The 21,873-nt window shown below is 43.7% G+C and overlaps 1 pseudogene; it reads left to right on the forward strand.

Annotated features, from left to right (window-relative positions):
* The first annotated feature begins 1,488 nt into the window (after positions 1-1,488).
* On the forward strand, positions 1,489-3,037 carry LOC147361407 (adenylyl cyclase-associated protein 1 pseudogene; annotated as a pseudogene).
* Positions 3,038-21,873: the final 18,836 nt, after the last annotated feature.

A 21,873-nucleotide genomic window follows, 5' to 3' on the forward strand; every position in this document is an offset into this window, starting at 1 on the left:
GTGGTGTTGGAGAAGACTCTTGAGAGTCCCTTGGACTGCAAGGAGATCCAACCAGTCCATTCTAAAGGAGATCAGTCCTGAATATTCATTGGAAGGACTGATGCTGAAGAAACTCCAATATTTGACCACCTGATATGAAGAACTGACTCCTTGGAGAAGACCCTGACACTGGGAAAGATTGAAGGCAGGAGGAGAAGGGGACGACAGAGGATGAGATGGTTGGATGGCATCCCTGACTCGATGGACATGAGTTTGAGCAAGCTCTGGGAGTTGGTGATGGACTGGGAAGCCTGGCATGCTGCAGTCCATGGGGTCACATAGAGTTGGACATGACTGAGTGACTGAACTGAACTGAACTTGCCCCCTTCCCTCCTGCCTCACCAACACTTCCATGTATTCACCAACTTAGAAGCTCTCTAAACCCTGTTGTTTAGGAATTTTTATTAAGGCTTCATTACATAGGCATGATTGACTAATTAATTGGCCATTGATGATTAACTCAATCTCCAGCCCCATACTCCTCCCCAGAGACAGGTGGGGAGCTCAAAGTTCCAACACTTCGGTCACAAGGTTAGTTCCTCTGGCAGCCACCCCTATCCTCCAAGCATCACTGCATTAGCATAAATGCACGTGAGGCAGAAGGACTGACTGTGAATAAAAAGGAAGTTATGAAGATTTTAGAAGCTCTGTGCCAAGAACCGGGAGCAGAGACCAAACACGTAGTTCTTATTTTTGTCACAGCATCTCAATGTCATCATGTCTAAACCTGAGACCTTGATCTTTCCCCATAAATTAATAAATATTTTTGATATCCCCTACGTACACACCTCATTCTTCCTTCCTGCCCAGTACGCTTCTCCTCACTCAATACTTCGTTGGCTCCTATCCATCTTTCAGACTTCAGCTTAAATACCACTTTGTCAAAAAAGATCTTCCCTGACTCTCTCCTATTCTAAGTGCTATTCTCTCAAGATTCCTGCATTTCTCTTTCATCGCACTTATTGCAGTTTTAAATAATGTGTTTGATGATTATTTGAGTAGTGTCTGGCTCCCCTGCTGGTGTGTTAAGTGTGAAAAAAAAAAAAAAGGAGACCTGACTCTTCCTACCATCTCCCGGCACAGCGCCTGCTGCGTAGTGGGCGCTCAGTGTTTTTTGATGAGGAGTGAGCTGTCTATAACTGTAAGCTCCATAGAAGTTGTTCTCATGATGATATGTTTTTCATGACAGAAGGGTTCTGCAATCACATAAGTCTGATGAATAACCGAGTTAAACAGTTTAGCAGATGTTTGTACTGCAGGATTTCACCCAGCCCATAATTTGTCCAAGAACATGTGAATACAGTACATGAGAGGGGAAGTGAGACTGTAGAGCTCTTGTATTAGAGCGCCTTTCAAGATAAGCAAACAGTTATGACTTACCACTTAGCTTAAAAGATACTCCTTTTAAAAAAATGGGTATGTATAGGCGCGAAGGTTGCTGGGCAGTTCTTGCCGGAAGTAGAGAGAGGCCAATCGCGGTCCGGAGGTGAGACAGAAGTCTGAGGTGGTACATTATGGCTGACATGCGAAATCTGGTAGAAAGATTGGAGAGAGTGGTGGGCCACCTGGAGGCAGTCTCCCATGCCTCTGACACACACTGTGGGTATGGAGACAGTGCTGCAAAAGGAACGACTCCATATGTGCAAGCATTTGACTCACTGCTGGCCGGTCCCGTGGCAGAGTACCTCAAGATCAGTAAAGAGATTGGGGGAGATGTGCAGAAACATGCGGAGATGGTCCATACAGGTCTGAAGTTAGAGCGAGCTCTCTTGATTACAGCCTCTCAGTGCCAGCAGCCAGCAGGCAACAAGCTTTCTGACTTGTTGGCACCCATCTCCGAGCAGATCCAAGAAGTGGTGACCTTCCGGGAGAAGAACCGAGGCAGCAAGTTGATCAATCACCTGTCAGCTGTCAACGAAAGTATCCAGGCCCTGGGTTGGGTGGCTATGGCTCCCAAGCCTGGTCCCTATGTGAAGGAAATGAATGATGCTGCCATGTTTTATACAAATCGAGTCCTCAAGGAGTACAAAGATGTGGATAAAAAGCATGTGGACTGGGTCAAAGCTTACTTGAGTATATGGACAGAGCTGCAGGCTTACATTAAGGAGTTCCATACCACCGGACTGGCCTGGAGCAGAACGGGGCCTGTGGCAAAAGAACTGAGTGGCTTGCCATCTGGACCCTCTGCTGGATCTGGTCCTCCTCCTCCCCCCCCCTCCAGGTCCACCTCCCCCCGCCAGTCCCCACCAGTTCAGGCTCAGATGACTCTGCTTCACGCTCAGCACTGTTTGCGCAGATTAATCATGGGGAGAGCATCACACATGCCCTGAAACACGTATCTGATGACATGAAGACTCACAAGAACCCTGCCTTGAAGGCTCAGAGTGGTCTGATACGAAGTGGCCCCAAACCCTTCTCTGCATCTAAACCAGATCCCCCCAAACCAGTCACAAAGAAGGAACCAGCCCTACTTGAACTGGAGGGCAAGAAGTGGAGAGTGGAAAATCAGGAGAATGTTTCCAACCTGGTGATAGAGGATACAGAGCTGAAACAGGTGGCTTACATATTCAAGTGTGTGAACTCGACATTGCAGATCAAGGGCAAAATTAACTCCATTACTGTAGATAACTGTAAGAAACTTGGTCTGGTGTTTGATGACGTGGTGGGCATTGTGGAGATAATCAATAGTAAGGATGTCACAGTTCAGGTAATGGGTAAAGTGCCAACCATTTCCATCAACAAAACAGATGGCTGCCACGTTTACCTGAGCAAGAACTCCCTGGATTGTGAGATAGTCAGTGCCAAATCTTCTGAGATGAATGTCATTCCTACAGAAGGCGGTGACTTCAATGAGTTCCCAGTCGCTGAGCAGTTTAAGACCGTATGGAATGGGCAGAAGTTGGTCACCACAGTGACAGAAATTGCTGGATAAGCGAAGTGCCACGGGGTTCCTTGTCCTCTCCCTCACACCATGGGATAAATCTGTCTCAAGACGGTTCTTTTTTAGATTTCCTCTACCTTTCTGCTCTTAAACTGCTTCTCTGCTTTGAGAAGCACAGCTACCTGCCTTCACTGAAATATACCTCAGGCTGAGATTTGGGGTGGGATAGCAGGTCAGTTGATCTTCCGCAGGAAGGTGCAGCTCTTTCATATCAGCTCAACCACACCGCCAATCCATTCTTAAGCAACTGCAGGCCAGGACAGGTGTGTTTTAGCTTTCAGCCTTTGGGGTTATTTGACCAACAAATAGTCTTTTGGGAAGACTATAGCAGTCCCAGGAATTAACAGGTCAGAATGTTCACACAAGTTAACCTTTTTCTAACAACGAGTGTGAAGGTAACAGAAGCTGATCCTAGTTAGTTCTTCTAACTTAAACTAACTATCACTATTGACAAGTGTGGCAAGGATTGCACGGGACCAAAGGCTGAAACTTGGCCATCTAGCATTCCTAGCAAAATGATTTCCTGTGAGCATTCCTTTTCTTCTGCATTCCATCCCGCACCTGGCCAAACCTGACCGTAGGTTGTCCTGTGTAGGCTGCTGTGGTGGTGCCCTGCATCCACCACATTTCTCTCTTGGGCCCCTGCCCAGCACCTTCCTACAGAGATGACTTTAAAAGAGTGAAAAAAAAGGAAAACTGCACCATTCCCAGAAATCTGGCTCCCTTTCTCCTTCCATTCTAGGTGCCCGTCTTCCATCTTCACTGCTTCCATGGCCCTGTCATACTCACAACTTTTGGCTTCTGTCTGGGCACCTGAACAAAGGACTAAAAATCTCCACTGCAGGCTGTTTTAGGTCTTGTGTAAAAGTCTTGCACAACCTTGCTAATGCAACTTTCAGTTTTTCCTCTAGGACAGACACTTTACCAAAATATGCAACTTTTTTTTGGTGGGAGAGAGATTGTCCTGTGATTTCTACCCATTTCCTGAGGCCTGTGGAAATAAACCTTTATGTACTTAAAGTTATACAGAAAATAGAATAAAATTAATACCAAAAAAAAAATGGGTATGTATAATATCACCATTCTGTGGTCACTTTCTAAGCCTTCTGTAGGCTTTCATTTACTGTTTTTTTCTTTTTTGAGGCTTTATTGTTTTCAAACAGGTTTAAGTTTATAACAAAATTGAGAGGAAGATACAGATATTTCTCATATACCTTACACATGCATAGCCTCCCCTGATCAACATCACTCACCAGAATAGTATATTCTTTTAACCAAAGATGAACCTGCATTGACACGTCATGATCACCCACAGTCCTTAGCTTACCTTTTTATTCACTCCTGGTGTTATACATTTTATGGGTTTGGATCAATGTATAATGATGTATGTGCATTTAAGTTTCCTCCACGTTTTTGCCTGACTTGATAGATTATTTCTTTTCAGTGCTGAATAATATTCCATGGTCTGGAAGTACTACAGTTTATTTACCCTTTCACCTATTAAAGGACATCTTGATTGTTTCCGAGTTTTGGCAATTATGAACAAAGTTTCTATAAATATCCACAAAACCTGGTGCCTACAAACTGAATTCTATGATATGCAAATTGACAGTTGCCACTCTTAGGACTCTGTGGCTGCAGCTAACAAGAAGCAATTCAAGCTGGCCTCAGCAATAAGATCAGAAGTAGGCAAACTCGCAAAGACCGCTAGCTTCCTCTCCCAGTCCAGCCCTGCCCTGATAGGATTGCAATTATGCTGAAACAATTTTGTAAACTTATTAAAATTAAAAGAGCTCAACATTCTAATAGGATGAGACATAATAAAAAAGTAAAATATATAGAATTTTGATGCTAATAAATGCTATAGAGAAAAAGTGTATGGACCTAGAGACCTTTAAAGACTGTTGAGAGCTCTTATCTTCCTCTACAAGAGAGAGAGAAAGTGGTTGTGATTTGGTGCTTGAGGACATACTCAGAAAGAGGGAGGGATCTTTTCTTTCTTCTGATGACTGCAATCCTGAACTAAAGCCAGGTGATCCCCAGTGTGCTGGAGAAGGAAGTAGGGTTTGCTGGAAACCAACCAGAAATCAAGAATATGGTATCATACTGGTCTTAGGTGGAGGAAAGATAGAGATTTTATTTGTGCAAGAAAGTGCTAGGGGAAAATAAATATAATTAAAGATCTTAATGCAATTTACCCAGTAGAAGTCTGGAAAGGAGAGATGAATCTGGAAAACTGAAGTATCAGATCAGATCAGATCAGATCAGCCGCTCAGTCGTGTCCGACTCTTTGCGACCCCAAGAATCGCAGCACGCCAGGCCTCCCTGTCCATCACCAACTCCCGGAGTTCACTCAGACTCACATCCATCGAATCAGTGATGCCATCCAGCCATCTCATCCTCTGTCGTCCCCTTCTCCTCCTGCCCCCAATCGCTCCCAGCATCAGAATCTTTTCCAATGAGTCAACTCTTCACATGAGGTGGCCAAAGTACTGGAGTTTCAGCTTTAGCATCATTCCTTCCAAAGAAATCCCAGGGCTGATCTCCTTCAGAATGGACTGGTTGGATCTCCTTGCAGTCCAAGGGACTCTCAAGAGTCTTCTCCAACACCACAGTTCAAAAGCATCAATTCTTCGGCACTCAGCCTTCTTCACAGTCCAACTCTCACATCCATACATGACCACAGAAAAAACCATAGCCTTGACTAGACCGACCTTTGTTGGCAAAGTAATGTCTCTGCTTTTGAATATGCTATCTAGGTTGGACATAACTTTCCTTCCAAGGAGTAAGTGTCTTTTAATTTCATGGCTGTAGTCACCATCTATAGTGATTTTGGAGCCCAGAAAAATAAAGTTTGACACTGTTTCCCCATCTATTTCCCATGAAGTGATGGGACCGGATGCCACGATCTTCATTTTCTGAATGTTGAGCTTTAAGCCAACTTTTTCACTCTCCACTTTCACTTTCATCAAGAGGCTTTTTAGTTCCTCTTCACTTTCTGCCATAAGGGTGGTATCATCTGCATATCTGAGGTTATTGATATTTCTCCCAGAAATCTTGATAGAAAATATAAGATAAAATAGCCACACACACACACAAAAAAAGCCAAAGAGAAGCAAATGAAAATTTTGAACTCACCATTTAGAAGGCAGAGACTCTCAGAATCTTAAAAAAATTAGTAAGATCAAGTAATGTTTTAGCTACAATAAGAGACACACTTTGAAAAGATCTAGGTAGATAAAACACAAAGTGATGGGAAAAGATTAAGGCATGAGAACTGAAAGATAACAAAGATAGCAATCTGAATATTAAAAAAATGGATTCAAAGTTTAAATGTCATAAGCAATAAATAAAAATATTACATATTGAAGAAAGGAACAATAGACCAATAAAATAATGATCACAGATCAACAATAACTCCAACATATATAATGCATCAATGAATAGAATCCCAGGGAGAAATAAAACATATCAACAGGTATTTTTAGAGATTTTAAACACAACATCTCTAGAAACTGGTAGCTCATTTTGTGGGGGCAGATAAGATTATTTGAAACTTTCGTTTAACAAATATTTATTGACCACCTGTTATGCACCATTGCTCTAGATACTGGGGCTATGTGGCAGTAGCAATAGTTGCTCTGTTGTATCTGACTCCTTGTGACCCCGTGGACTGCAGTCCGCCAGGCTCCTCTAAAGATTCCCTGAGGAAAGGGGATTCCAGTATTCTTGCCTGGAAAATTCCATGGACAGAGAGGCCTGGCAGGCTACAGTCCATGGGGTCCCAAAGAGTCAGAAATGACTAAGTGACTAACACTTTCACTGGGGCTACAGCAGTGAGCAAAACAGTCAAAATCCTAACTTCCAAGTTTATAAAGACAGAAGCAAATCAGTGGTTGCCTGGGGCAGGAATGGAGGGGAAATTACTATAAACAGGACAAGGAAACTTTCTGGGCTGAAGAAAATATTCTAGATATGATGATGATTGACCCATAAATTTACCAAGTTAAAATAACTCACATTTTTATAAAACAAATGTATTGAAATATAGTTGATTTACAATGTTGGGTTAGTTTCAGGTACACAGGAAAGTGATTCAGTTACACACACACACACATATATATTCTATTATTATTATTTTAAATATTTACTTGTCTGCACCAGATCTTAGTTGCAGCACTTGGGATCTAGTTCTCTGACCAGGGATTGAGCCCCTGACACTGGGAGTGCAGAGTCTTAGCCACTGGATCACCAAGGAAATCCCTATATTCTTTGTCTTCAAATTCTTTTCCATTATAGGTTATTATAAGCTATTGAATATAGGTCCCCATGCCGTACAGTAGGTCCTTGTTGGTTATCTACTTTATAATATAGTAGCGTGTCTGTTTTAACCCCAAACTCCTCACTTATTCCTCTTCCCTCTTCCTTTCCGTAAGTTTGTTTTCTATGTTTGTGAGTCTATTTCTGTTTTGTAAATAAGTTTATTCGTGTCGTAATTTTAGATTCCACGCATAAGCGGTATTATATGATATTTGTCTTTCTCTTTTTTACTTCACTCAATATGTATCATAATCTCTAGGTCCATCCATGTTGTTGCAAAGGGCATTAAAAATAACTCATATTTTAATGTGGGGAAATAGGCAATAAATAATAAAGAAGGAAAATATACATTGTGTTGATGGTAATAGGTGCTGGAGAGAAAGATAAAGAGGGGAATGGGAACGGGGAGGGAGGAGGAATTGCAAGTTTGAATAGAGTGGGCAGGGAAAACAGATGAAAAGGAGGCATTTAAATGACAATTGGAAGGAGGGGAGAGCACTTCACAGAGCCATCTAGGGGAAGATGTTCCAAGCAGAAAAATGAGAAAACAAACAAACAATCCAAAACCAAAGTATTGAAAACAAACAAGCTTAAGAAGTCAGAAAATAAGCAACAGGTCACACCCAAAGAAATCAGAAGAAAGAATCAATAAAAATAAAAGCAGAGAACATCAACTTTTAGAAAACTAAAAGCTGGTTTTTTTAAAACTGATCAAGAAAACAGTAAATAAGAAGCAACTAAATCACAAAATCAAAAAGAAAAATAACTGCAAACACAGCAGTTTTAAATAAAAATAAAATGAGTATTTGACAATCTAGATAAAAAAGATTCTTTCTGAAAACAAAAACAAAAATGTCAAAACTGGTACAAGAAGGAAAAGAAATTTGAAGAGACTAATAATAGTTAAGGAAATTGACATTGCTATCAAGGACATCCCCAATCTTACCCTCCACAAAGAGGCCTGCTCCAAATGGTTCTACTGTTAAATTTTTTAAAGACTACTTTTAAAAATTGTTGTTATTATTTTTATTATTTATTTATTTGACTGGGCTGGGTCTCAATTGCAGCATGTGGGATCTAGTTTCTTGGCCAGGCATTGAACCCGGGCTGCCTGATTGGAAGGTCAGAGTCTTAGCCACTGGATCACCAGGGAAGTCCCTACTGTTGAGTTTTAATGATTTTCGAGGAACAGAAAATAACCGTTATATAAATCATCCAGAAAATAGAAAAAGAAGGATAACACTTTTCCTAAGACTGGTGTAATTAATTTCAAACCCAGGCAGTATCAGGACAAGAAAAGGAAACCCGAGTCCTTTGTACTTCTGAGCATGGATGTAAAAAATTTTAATAAGCTATTAACCACCTGAATCCAACAATATATTACAAATTAGATACACCACTGTTAGGGGAAGCACACTGATTGAAACTGCCCACCCTGGCCAGGCACCATAGAAACCATTTGCATGAGTTGTTTTATGACAGGAGATCCTGGTAAGGAATACAGAAGTAATAAGCCACCACCAACAGGAAGAGTTCGAGAAAGGTTGAAAGGAGACACCGCATGTCCGTCCACTTCCCAGAATCCCTCTCGCTAGCATCCATCTTGGCTGAGCGATGTGTGCGCCACCAGGAAATACTCTGAATTAGAATGATTGGCCAAAGCCACCTGGAAACTAATCCCATCACCATAAAACCCGAGACTGCGAGCCACGTGGCAGAGCTGTTCTCCTGGGTTTTCTTACCCTACTGCTCTCCACCCGGGTGCCCTTTCCCAGTAAAATCTCTTGCTTTGTCAGCAGATGTGTCTCCTCGGACAATTCATTTCAGAGTGTTAGACAAGAGCCCAGTTTCAGGCCCTGGAAGGGGTCACCCTTCCTGCAACACCATGACCAATTAGTGTTTATCCTAAGAATGCAAGAGAAGACAAAATTAAACTTCTACCAGTGAGTGACTGCCTGGAATATAATGAATGCTAGTAATATTATTGATTTTTATTGATTACGAGCTGACTCATTTGAAAAGACCCTGATGCTGGGAAAGACTGAGGGCAGGAGGACATGGTGGACTCCGGGAATTGGTGATGGACAGGGAGGCCTGGTGTGCTGTGGTTTATGGGTTCACCAAGAGTCGGACACGACTGAGCGACTGAACTGAACTGAATATTAGATGGTGGGAGCACAAGCTAGTACAATGAGTTCAGAAAATAATTTGACATTATTGTGTAAAGTTAAACATACAAGTAACTTCCACTTCAAGGACTATACCCTAAAGATTCTTAATTATATGCAATTGTAGACATATGGAAGAATATTGTTAGCAGCTTTCTTTGAAATAGCAAAAAAGGAAATTACATTTTTTTTGGATAAACAACTTGTGTTATAATCATAATGGATTGCTATTCAGTGGTGGGATTGAGGTAAGAAAATGGAGGCTCAAGATGAAAGAGGGAAAGTAATTTAAAACAGGAGAGAAGATTTGCACCATTAAATGAGCTTGGTGTGCTGTAATTCACAACTGACTAGGAAAGAAATGAAAAGGCAAGGAATTGTAAGGATACGATGTTATTTCATGGACCAGGGATATGACTGGGCTGGGCTTCAGCAAGCAACTGAAATTAAGGTCTACGAAGCTTCCAGATCTCTTTCTCATTCTCTTATCTCTGCATCTCCATGTGAATTTGTTACACTTTTCTCTTCAAGGATTTATTTCCTCTGCATCACCTGCAGATGATCAGTGAAGGCGGCTGCCTCATGCTTGTTAAATTTAAAAGTTTCAGCTCCAGCCACCTAATATGTATGACCTAATTCTTCCTGTATCCCAGTTACAGATTTTCAGAAAAAGAGATTCCTTTACAGGGTGTCAAGCACTAGCTGTAAAAACTGTGGATCCTACGATGCAAATACAGCTGCCAGAGGTCCACTCCTGACACCTGTGGATCGAGATGGCATTTCCCCAAAGCAGAGATCCCTGTGAGCCAAGCCAGTATCTACTTACAAATAACCAGGCTCAGAATCAAACTGACATTTGCATACAGGTGAGAAGACAAGGAGCTTGACTCTGATGCCCAAAATCTGGGTTTGCAAGCACAAACATTTTGCCTACACCCTCAACTAATTCATCATTTGAACTGATCCAGAGACATATTCCAGGGAGATCAGTAGGGCAGTTTCTAATATTGTCAGAAACAAGGAGGCATTAAATGAGCATCCCAGATGAGGAGTGGCAGGGCCCTTGGTGTGGCCCCTGCACCGATCCCATTGGTTCAGTTTGGTTCCATACTGATTCCGTACTGGGGGTCCCAAATGCAGGGAATAAGAAAGGCAGAGTAGGTGGGGTCAGATTGTAAATTACTTGGTATGCCTGACATTTGAATTTACTTTTGGCTATGTAGACAGTCCCTAAATTAGGTTCCAGACCGCAGGGGTGTCATGTGTCTTCTACCATTAAGGAAAATAAATTCAGAGGACTTAGCATCATCCCTAGGCTTCCCCGGTGGCTCAGTGGTAAAGAATCCACTTGTGATGCAGCAGACACAGGAGACACTGGTTCGATTCCTGGGTCTGGAAGATCCCCTGGAGGAGAGCATGGCAACCACTCCAGAACTCTTGCCTGGAGAATCCCATGGACAGAGGAGCCTGGTGGGCTACAGTCCATGGGGTCGCAAAGAGTCGGACTCGACTGAGCGACTGAACAACAAGGTACTGCTTACCTTGGGGCCAACTATAACCCAGTTACGTTCAGACACCAAGGGGAATAAAGAAGAAGAAAGAGATTCGCAAATAGTGTTCTGCTCTTACATTCAAACCACTTGTCTCATGAGTGAGAGGAAACTTTTCATCTTGCAAGTTACACTGTTCTCTGCTGGTTGAAAACCATCTCTTGTGTGAAATGTGGAAAGTCCTGTTCTGAAATTTGATGTCATGTTTACTCATGAATAGCAGTTGCCCATGAAAGCTGTTCACTTTTTGAATAAATTATAAGTTTGCCTCTGGACACGTAAACATCCCAAAGATTTATTTTATCTTGTGTCTCAAGAGAAGCAAATGGGACCAAACGAGCTGGCTGCTGATCGGGTGGCAGCCTGGAGGAAGGGGCAGTGTCGGGAGTGAGGGAAGGGGCCCCATTTCTGGGCACCCCTCTGCCTGGATCCATCTCCAGATTGCCACCTAAGTAGGGGCGTAATGGATTCAGGACTTTTCTAAGAGCACTTGCAAACATCCTAGTATTTACCCAGAAACAGACCCTCTGCTCTGAAATCTCCCCCAAGCTTTTCTGGTTATTTAAAACCTCTCACCATCCCCCACTTTGGGGAGGATGAAGGGGAGGTGCAGCCCACGTGGTCCCCCCTCTCCTGCGGCCCCTGCTCTCTGCCTCACCCCTCAGAACCCAACAGGATGTGTTTTTCCTTCCCTGTCCGCCCAGAAGGGATTTCCCTCCTGTCCATTCTCTTCCTTTCTGAATTCTCTATTCCCCTTCCCCTTGGGCATGATGGCCAAGGGGCTGTAGTGGAAGAATCACAGGCACTGATGAAGGGGCAACAGGAGAAGTGAATTGAAAACTAGCAGGTCCAACCGGTCCATCCTAAAGGAGACCAGTCCTGGGTGTTCATTGGGAGGACTGATGCTGAGGCTGAAACTCCAATACTTTGGCCACCTCATGCGAAGAGTTGACTCATTGGAAAAGACCCTGATGCTGGGAGGGATTGGGGGCAGGAGGAGAAGGGGACGACAGAGGATGAGATGGCTGGATGGCATCACCGACTCGATGGACATGAGTTTGAGTGACTCCGGGAATTGGTGATGGACAGGGAGGCCCGGTGTGCTGTGATTCATGGGGTCCCAAAGAGTAAGACACGACTGAGCAACTGAACTGAACTGAACTGAACTGAACCTTTGGTTGGGCTTCCCTGGTAGCTCAGTTGGTAAAGAATTCGCCTGTAATGCAGGAGACCTTGGTTCGATTCCTGGGTCGGGAAGATCCCCTGGAGAAGGGAACTGTTCAATCAGTAGTCATCTCTTTCCTTGTCTGGATCTCTTGCAGGGCAGAGTTGGGTTTGTCTTGGAGACTATTGAATCCCCAGCACTTAGCATGATGCTGTGTAACAAATCGCCTGGGATGCAGCTCCCTAATATATATATACATATTCATTAGCTCCCAGTTTCTCTGGATCAGGAGCCATGGCATAGCTGGGTCCTCTGTTCCAGGTCTCACAAAGCTCCAGTCAGGCATCAGTGCTATAAGATGGTCTCACCTGAGGCTCCAAGTGCTCTTCCAGCCTCACCTGGTTGCTGGCAGGATTCATTTCCTTGCAGTTATAGAACCCATGATGGCTTCTTCAAGTCCAGTAGGAGAACCCGACACTTTCAAGAGTTTCCTCTGATTCAGATCCACCCAGGTAATTTCCCTTTTGATTAATTTAAAATCAATTGATGGGAAAAAAATCCCTTAACCTTTGTGGTAAATACACAACCTCATCACAGGAATGACACCTATCATAGTCACAGATCCTGCCCACCTTCAAAGGGAGGGATTATACCAGGTCATTGGGTCGTCATCTTAGAATTTTGCCTACCCAAAATATGTGTGTTTAATTATGCACCAGATATTCTTCACCTTTTCTGTGTCTGCCCCACAATGGCTTCTTTTCCTCCCTGCCTCTTAATTTCTCCTCAGCTATTTATGGTCTTCTATAAGCAATACAGTTTTCAACTGCCTTTGTGTCGGTAGATACATTTCTATCATATGGAAACTCCGTATTACATATTAAAGTCCTTCCTTTATAGTACAACATGCATAATACAAAGCAATCATCACACCACAGTTTCACAGCGTGCCAGGCATAAATCCAAGGCAGAAGCTGTTGGATTGCATATTTTCATAATTCACTTTAGGCTTTAATTACAATGAAGCAATAAAAGAAAGATATAAGGACACTGATCTTGTGGCTGGTGTCTTTATCATTCACTCCATGTTGACAATTCCCATTGAAATTCAAACATTTCTCCCCTTGACTGCTGTTCTCTCAGTCTACTGAAAGTGTTCAAAACAAGTTACCTGCAGCCTTATGAATATCCAGCTCATTCTTCCCCACTTACTTCTCCTGAGACACAAAACAAAATAAACCTTTAGGATATGTATATCCTCAGAGACAAACTTTTAATTTACTTAAAAGTGAACCACTTTTGAGAGCAGCTGCTATTCATGAGTAAACATGAAATCAAATTTCAGAGAGGAACTTGTCATATGTCACACAAATAAACCTTTTAATTGCAACTTACGTAAAGCCAGACAACGTGGTAAAGGGACCTCCAGGACATAGCTAGGTTGTCCAGAGGAAACTTTTACTGTTGAAATATGAATATTTGGGGACTTCCTGACAGTCCAGTGGTTAAGATCCCACCCTTCTGCTACAGGGAGTGAGGGTTCGATCCCTGGTCAGGGAACTAAAATCCTACATGCTGTGCATGCAGCCAAAAAATGAAATATGAACATTTGGAACCACGGAGCCTGTTCACATTACCCTCTAAACCTGCCCCCTACAACCATTCCATCCTGTTGATTTTCCTTCCAGCATCCAACTTGAGTCACTAAAATGGAAAGAGGAAACAACATTTACAAAAGCATAGAGGTATGGGAAATGCGTCATGTGTGGAAATAAAAGCAACGAATCCCGTTGAAGTCAGGGGAAGTAGTGGGTGATGGGACTTGAAAGATACTGGGATCATGGTCATTCACGAAGGAGTTCGTGTTCTTCCCAGAGATGCTCTGAATGATGCCCTCTGCGATGGTTGAATGGTGGCCCCCAACCCCTGGCATCTGTGACTGTTACCTAATTTGCTGCTGTAATTGAAATATCTTAAGATGAGATCATGCTCAGTCATCCAGGAGGGCCCCAAATTCAACGACAGGTGTGCTTTGAAGGGACAAGAGAGGAGAAGGCCACATGAAGATGGAAACAGAGACTGGAGTGATGCGACCACAAGCCAAGGAAACCAGCAACCATGAGAAGGCAGAAGAGGCAAGGAAGGGAGTCTCCCCCTGAACCCCAGGGGGCAGGAGGTGTGACCTTGCCAACATCTTGATCTCGGTCACCTGGCCTCCAGACTGTGGGAGACTATATTTCTGTTGTTATCAGCCATCCAGTTCCTGGTTATTTGTGAGTGCTGCCCTAGGGAATACATTCACCCTTCTGCACACCCTGCTGTTTGTGGAGGTGTGCTATTCATCCTTCAGGCTCAGCTCGGGGGCTGCATTGTCTGTAAAGGCTCCCCTGACCAGCCCAGGTAGAGGTGGCCTTCCCTGCTCTCGGTCCCAGGTTTCCCAGCGGCTCTCACACTTCCCCCGCTGTTTCTCCCATTGCTCTTGTTTCATTTTCTGGTGACGCTCAGCTGTCTTCGGTCATCTCTTCCACACGGTCGCCTAAACCCTTCTGCGACGCTCTAGCTGGATTGCCAGGCCCCATTCCAGAGGTGTGACTAAAGCCTTCCGTTTAAGTGATCCCCTCACCTTCGCCTGCTTACGTGGGTTTTGAAGGCAGGGTAAAGCAGATTCAGAAGGGTCCTTAAAACTGTACCCATAGCAAGCCTGCAGTTATGCTTTCTTTTTTCCCTTTTAAAAAAATATTTATTTTATTGAATTGATTTGGCTGTGCCAGGTCTTAGCTGTGGCACACAGCATCTTCCATTTTCGTTGCTGCATTAGGGATCTTTAGTTGCAACATATGAATTCTTAGTTGCAGTACGTAGGATCTAGTTCTCTGATCAGAGATCAAACCCAGTCCCCCTGCACTGGGAGCTGGGAGTCGTAGCCACTGGACCTGCAGGGAAGTCCCAGATACCTTATCCTTCAGTGGCAACCTTCCCTCACCTTCTTCTACTCTTGCCATCAGAAATTGGTCCTCATAGCCAATCTGTCTTCTCTGTGATGAAACAGCTCATGAAAACTGTACAGCTGCCTTCCTGGGACAAAGGCCAGAACTCACCAGCTCACAAAATCTCTAATCAGAGGTTAAATAGCAATACGTATTTGGAAGTTCCATTGACACAGTAAAGAGTAGAATTCATGAACTCTAGGAAATGGTATATTCACTTCCAAAATCCTTTCTACTTGCCCTGTGTCTGGGTTTACCTCCAGCCCAGGCTTCTTGTCTCTGGCTTCTGGGACCTTCCTCTCAGAGTCCCCATTCCACCTTCCACCTCTGTAATCCTCTCCTCTGTAATGCTGATGATTCCATTCTGGCTTAGGGCTTTCTCTGAAATGCAAGCTCAAAAAAGCCAGAAGTCCATCCTCCAGAAGGGCTTCCCAGGTGGCCCTAGTGGTAAAGAATCCACCTGTCAGTGCAGGAGATGCAAGAGACGCATGTCCTGCATCCAGATCAATTGTTTGATCCCTGAGTTGGGAAGATCCCTTACAGTAGAAAATGAAGTGGCAACCCACTCCAGTATTCTTGCCTGGAAAATTCCATGGATGGAGGAGCCTGACGGATACAACTGAGCAACTGAGCGCACATCCTCCTGAAGGAGTTTCTCACCGGAACATCCTAGGGAAGAATTACCTCTCATCCCAAGCAGCTACTCGTACACCTCCTTCCAGCAGGCACAGCGTTTTCCTTGAGAGGTCCGGTGAAGGAAATTCCCTCCATCTTCTGAAACACATATATTAATAGCTTTTATAACCAGGGAAAAAGTTTACCAAAAGTTAGATAACATGTGTGAAAGCATGTATCATACCCATGTTGAAGTTAGTATGAAGGCACGCCTTGACTGTTGATAGAATTATGGCATGAGAACAGTCTCTTAGGAAGGTTGCAAGGATCTATCGGTGGTTGAAGATGCCTCCTCTTAGACCTGGACATCCTCCCCCTAAGGTTCTCCCAGGAGAATCTCTCAGAAGGACACCTGGATGTACATTGAAACTGCTGGTATAATAGCGAATACTAGAGCTGCTGCTGCTGCTGCTAAGTCGCTTCAGTCGTGTCCGACTCTGTGCGACCCCATAGACGGCAGCCCACCAGGCTCCGCTGTCCCTGGGATTCTCCAGGCAAGAGCACTGGAGTGGGTTGCCATTTCCTTCTCCAATGAATGAAAGTGAAAAGTGAAAGTGAAGTCGCTCAGTCATGTCCTACTCTTCGTGACCCCATGGACTGAAGCCCAGCAGGCTCCTCCATCCATGGGATTTTCCAGGCAAGAGTACTGGAGAGAGGGTGTTTATTGATAAATCGAAAAATAGGGAACTTCTCATGATTCAGTGGCTAAGATTCCATGACCCCAATGTAGGGGGCCAGGGATGGATCCCTGGTTAGGGAACTAGATCCTGCATGCCACAACTAAGAGTTCACATACCACAGCTAAAAATCCCGCATGCCACACCACAGATCGAAGATGCTGCGTGCCATAACTAAGACCCAGAGCAGCCAAATACATAAATAAATATTTTAAAAATAGTTAAATTAATGTCAGTACATTCACATAAGAATGTCCTAGATGTGTATATTCTGACCTGAAAGGACGTGTCTACATTGTTGAGTGTCTACTCTTCACCTGTGCCAGGTGAATTCACTCATGCTGCACTCACCACCGTATACCATAACAAATCCGACCTTATGAACTCATGTCATTTGGGGTAACAAGGGTAAAAATTTAGTCCAAAGTCTCAGTCCTCATCCAATCCCATGATCTCAATAAGCACTTGAGTTACTTTCTGCTTGGATAACTCTATGGTCTGGCTCTACAGGAAGAAGTATGGTTTGGGAAACTCCTAGCTCTGGGGGAAAAGGGACCTGGCCTTCTGCTTACTCTGAGGGTCTCACAGAGTGTCTGCTGAGTGTGGTTTGTCGTCAATTCCTATTCCCTGGACCCTTTGCTGGCATCAAACTCTCTCCTTCCCTCCAACCTGTACCCCAATTACTGTCAGAGTCATCTTTTTTTAAATATTTATTTATATTTATTTATTTGGCTGTGCTGGGTCTTAGCATACAGGATCTTCAATCTTTCTTGCAGCACACAGGATCTTTAGTTGTGGCATGTGAACTCTTAGTTATGGCATGTGGGGATTAGTTCCCTGACCAGGAATCGAACCCACATCCCCTGCATTGGGAGCTCAAAGTCCTAGCCACTGGACCACCAGGGGAGTCCCCAGAGTCATCTTTTCAGGTCGCTGCATCATATAGCAAACCTTAACACCTCCTCATTGACCTGAGGAGAAAGACACAAAATCTGAACATCATCTGAGTGCCCTTGCACATGTCACGGCTTTCTTCCCTTCCTGCCTCACCTGTGCAAGTCAACTCCAACCCCAGTCCCTCTTTCAGTTCCTTGAACACATCAGCTTTCTTGCCTGCCATCCTTCTGTATCCTGTTTCTCCTCGTTAATTCCTCTTTTTCCTCCAGTTCCTTTTCTTAGCTTCACTTTCTTTGATCTCCTTCATGCTTTCCTGGTGGTTCAGATAGTAAAGAATCTGCCTGCAGTGCAGAAGACCCGGGTTTGACCCCTGTGTTGGGAAGATCCCCTGGAGGAGGGCATGGCAACCCACTCCAGTATGCTTGCCTGGAGAATCCCATGGACAGAGGAGGCTGGCGGGCTATAGTCCATAAGGTTGCAAAGAGTCCAACACGACTGAGCGACTAATATCCATGTCCAGACTGAGCAACTGTTCATGTCCACAGTCCTTTGAAGCACAGTTGTAAGTTTATATTTATGACACCTATCATAGTTGTAACTTTATCACAGTACTACCTTCCTATTTATTTGTGACACTAAGGGGCCTGAACCATATCAGATGCTGGATTAATGTTAGTTTCTCCTTCCTGCTGTATAATTTAGGCTGGTGCACCTCAAGGGGATGCCTGTTGCTCTGCCTGCTATTTCCCCCTGCACACTAATAAGTTGAAGTCTGAGTTTATAAAGCAGTTGGCGAATTTTGCTTAGAATGAGTCAGCTCCCCAAAGCGCAGCTGAACAGGACACCGCAAGGCTATGTTAGGCTCCTGGGGCCACTGTGGCAAATTACGACAAACTTGGATGACCTAGAACAACAGAAATTTACTCTCTCATAGTTGCAGAGACCAGAAGCCCAAATCAAGGTGTCTCCAGGATATGCTCTCTCTGTAGATTCTCAGGGAAGGTCCTTCCTTGTTTCTTTCTAACTTCTGGTGGATCTGCCAGCAACCCTCGGGGCTCCTTGGCTTGAGACACAGCCCTACGACCTCTGCGTCCATCATTATCTGGTTTGGCTCAGTGTGCTCCTGTCCAAATTCCCTTCTTCTTGTGACACCAGTCACTGAATTAAGGCCCACCTCATCTAGAAAGACCTCACTTTAATTTGATTAATTATCTCTGCAAAGGCCTTACTTCCAAATAAGGTCACCTTCTGAGGTTGTGGGCAAATACGTATTTGGGGGGACACTATTCAACCTAGTACAAATGTCCATAAGTCATTATTAATTATGTCTCATTTTTAGGCTTTTTAACACGCTTACAACAAAAGGAGTAATAAACAAAGGATTCCTTTCTCTAGGTAATAAACTCAGAGGATAAATCTCAAAACAAACTGAAGTCTCCTTTAAAAGTAACGGCCATAACATTTTTAAAAATAATATCCTTCTTTTGCTTTAGCTCTTAAAAAAAAAAACAACTACTTATTTATTTATTTGGTTCTGCCAGGTCTCACTTGCAGCATGTGGGATCTAGCTGCCTGACCAGGGATCCAACCCAGGCCCTCTGCATTGGGAGCCCAGAGTCTTAGCCACTGGACCATCAGAGAAGTCCCGAAAAGTAATAACCATAGCATTTTGTTCACATGAAAGAAAGTTTGTGAAACACTGTTCAGTGTCTGCTCTCCTTTGTTGTAGCTGTCAATGCACTTCCACTACACTCAGATCTGTAAATATAGTGTTACTCCACTTTCATTAATTTATCTGGTCTACCTAAAAAGCTCACCTACTGCCCCTATAATATGAAAGAGAAAACGCTGAAAGAAAAAGATTGAAAAATACATCAAAAAAGAAAACATCTTCAGACTACAGATTTTTCTTCCTTTGCGTGAGCTGAGTTCTCATTAGCTAATTCCTTATGGCTTAAGTTTTCCCTTTGTCTGCTTTAGACATATACAGCAAGTATATTTGTATTTGATACTTTATATTTAATCAATGATGACCTTTTTTTTTTTTAACAAAACCCTGAGGCCAGGTAATTTATTTGCGTTGCAAAAGAGAAGATGAGAGCATGGAGAGGTGATCTACCTGAACAGCCATGTTCTGAGTCACCCGCCTGGTCCACAGAGGTGCAGGCTCTCACTGCTGCCCTAAGAATGACCTCTGAGCCTTTGGAACCTCAGCCGAATATTTACTCTCGACACACTCCCAAGGTCAACATTAAAGACTGATATTTTCTTGTAGAGAACAGCTGTGTGGACACGGGTTGGGGAGGGGAAGGAGGCGGGGCTGAACTGGGAGCTTGGGACTGATGCATATACAGTACCAGGTGTAAAACGGATAGCTAGAGGAAGCTTGCTGTAAGCACACGGAGTTCAGCTCGCAGCTCTGTGCTGCTGCTGCTGCTGCTGCTAAGTCACTTCAGTTGTGTCCGACTCTGGACTCCATAGACGGCAGCCCACCAGGCTCCCCCGTCCCTGGGATTCTCCAGGCAAGTGGAGTGGGTTGCCATTTCCTTCTCCAATGCAGGAAAGTGAAAAGTGAAAGTGAAGTCACTCAGTCGTGTCCAACTCTTCGAGACCCCATGGACTGCAGACTAGCAGGCTCCTCCGTCCATGGGATTTTCTAGGCAAGAGTACTGGAGTGGGGTGCCATTGCCTTCTCAGTCACAGCTTTGTAGTGACCTAGAAAGGTGGGATGGGAGGGGTGGGGTGGGAGATCCTAGAGGGAGGGGACTAATACAACATGGTAAAGCAACTATACCCCAATACATTAGAAAAAAAAAGATTGGTACTCTCTTTCCATGCTATTTCTTACCATTCAACATTATGATCTCTAAGGAAGAAAAGAGAGTTGGAGGATGTAGCAACCAATTACACATATCTGACTATGGACTGAATCTTGGTATGGACAAATAAACTCTACAGGACATTTCTGGAAATGTTCAGAAAATTATGGGGCATTATGCATCGTAGCACTCTCGCCTGGAAAATCCCATGGATGGAGGAACCTGGTAGGCTGCAGTCCATGGGGTCGCTAGGAGTCGGACACGACTGAGCGACTTCACTTTCACTTTTCACTTTCATGCATTGGAGAAGGAACTGGCAACCCACTCCACTGTTCTTGCCTGGAGAATCCCAGGGACGGGGGAGCCTGCTGCGCTGCCGTCTCTGGGGTCGCACAGAGTTGGACACGACTGAAGTGACTTAGCAGCATGCATTGTGGCAGAGAAGGCAATGGCACCCCACTCCAGTGTTCTTGCCTGGAGAATCCCAGGGACAGCGGAGCCTGGTGGGCTGCCATCTATGGGGTCGCACAGAGTCGGACACGACTGAAGTGACTTAGCAGCAGCAGCAGCAGCAACAGCAGCAGCATGCATCATAGGAAACTGCACGTGAACTGGGTTTTAGATAATTTTAAGGAATTATTCTTAATTCTAAGGTGCTGATGTTATTTCAGCAACCTAGGAAACCAGGAAATGTTTTTAAGCTTTTAGCAATGCATATTCAAACAAAAAAAGAAATTATTTTTAAGCAACACTGTGAAGTTCTAAAAGGTTCTAAATATCAAGTCACTAACATTTATGGTGAAGGGGTTAGAGAAGACCCTTTTTATTTCTACTTGAAGGACTTCTCTGTTTGAACTCTTTGCAACATACAGGTTATATATATATATACACATGTATATATATATGTATGTATATATATCTATGTATATATATATTTGCTAAGTCACGTCAGTCGTGTCCGACTCTGTGTGACCCCATAGATGGCAGCCCACCAGGCTCCGCCGTCCCTGGGATTCTACAGGCAAGAACACTGGAGTGGGTTGCCAGTTCCTTCTCCAATGCATGAAAGTGAAAAGTGAAAGCATTGTGGCTCAGTTGTGTCTGACTCTTAGCAACCCCATGGACTGCAGCCCACCAGGCTCCTCCATCCATGGGATTTCCTAGGCAAGAGTATTGGAGTGGGTTGCCATTGCCTTCTCCATATATATATATATATATATATATATATATATATGTATATAAAACTCTTCTGTCAAAAAAACACCCAGATAAATCCAAAATTGAGTAACATTTTTAAAATAATTGTCTTGTGTACTCAAAAATGTTAAGGTTGAGACAAAGCCAGGCTAAAAATCTGTTCCAGTTAAGGGAGACTAAATTGGCTGCAGAACTGAATGCAATTTGTCAGTCTGAATTGAGTCTTGGACCAGAAGAAAAGATTTTTCTTTCTTACCTGTTAAGGACATTATTGGAATAACAGGCAAAGCAGAACATCTGTAAATTAGAGGGTAGTATGGTATCTATGTTAAGCTCCTGATTTTGATTATTGTACTGTACTTATATAAGTAAATGTTTGTTCTTAGAAAATATACACAGAGGTTTCAGTTCAATTCAGTCGTTCAGTCATGTCCAACT

Source organism: Bos grunniens, chromosome 12 (assembly GCF_055505025.1).
Source record: "Bos grunniens cultivar Pamir isolate PY7600 chromosome 12, Bosgru_T2T1.0, whole genome shotgun sequence".
Classification (NCBI taxonomy): domain Eukaryota; kingdom Metazoa; phylum Chordata; class Mammalia; order Artiodactyla; family Bovidae; genus Bos; species Bos grunniens.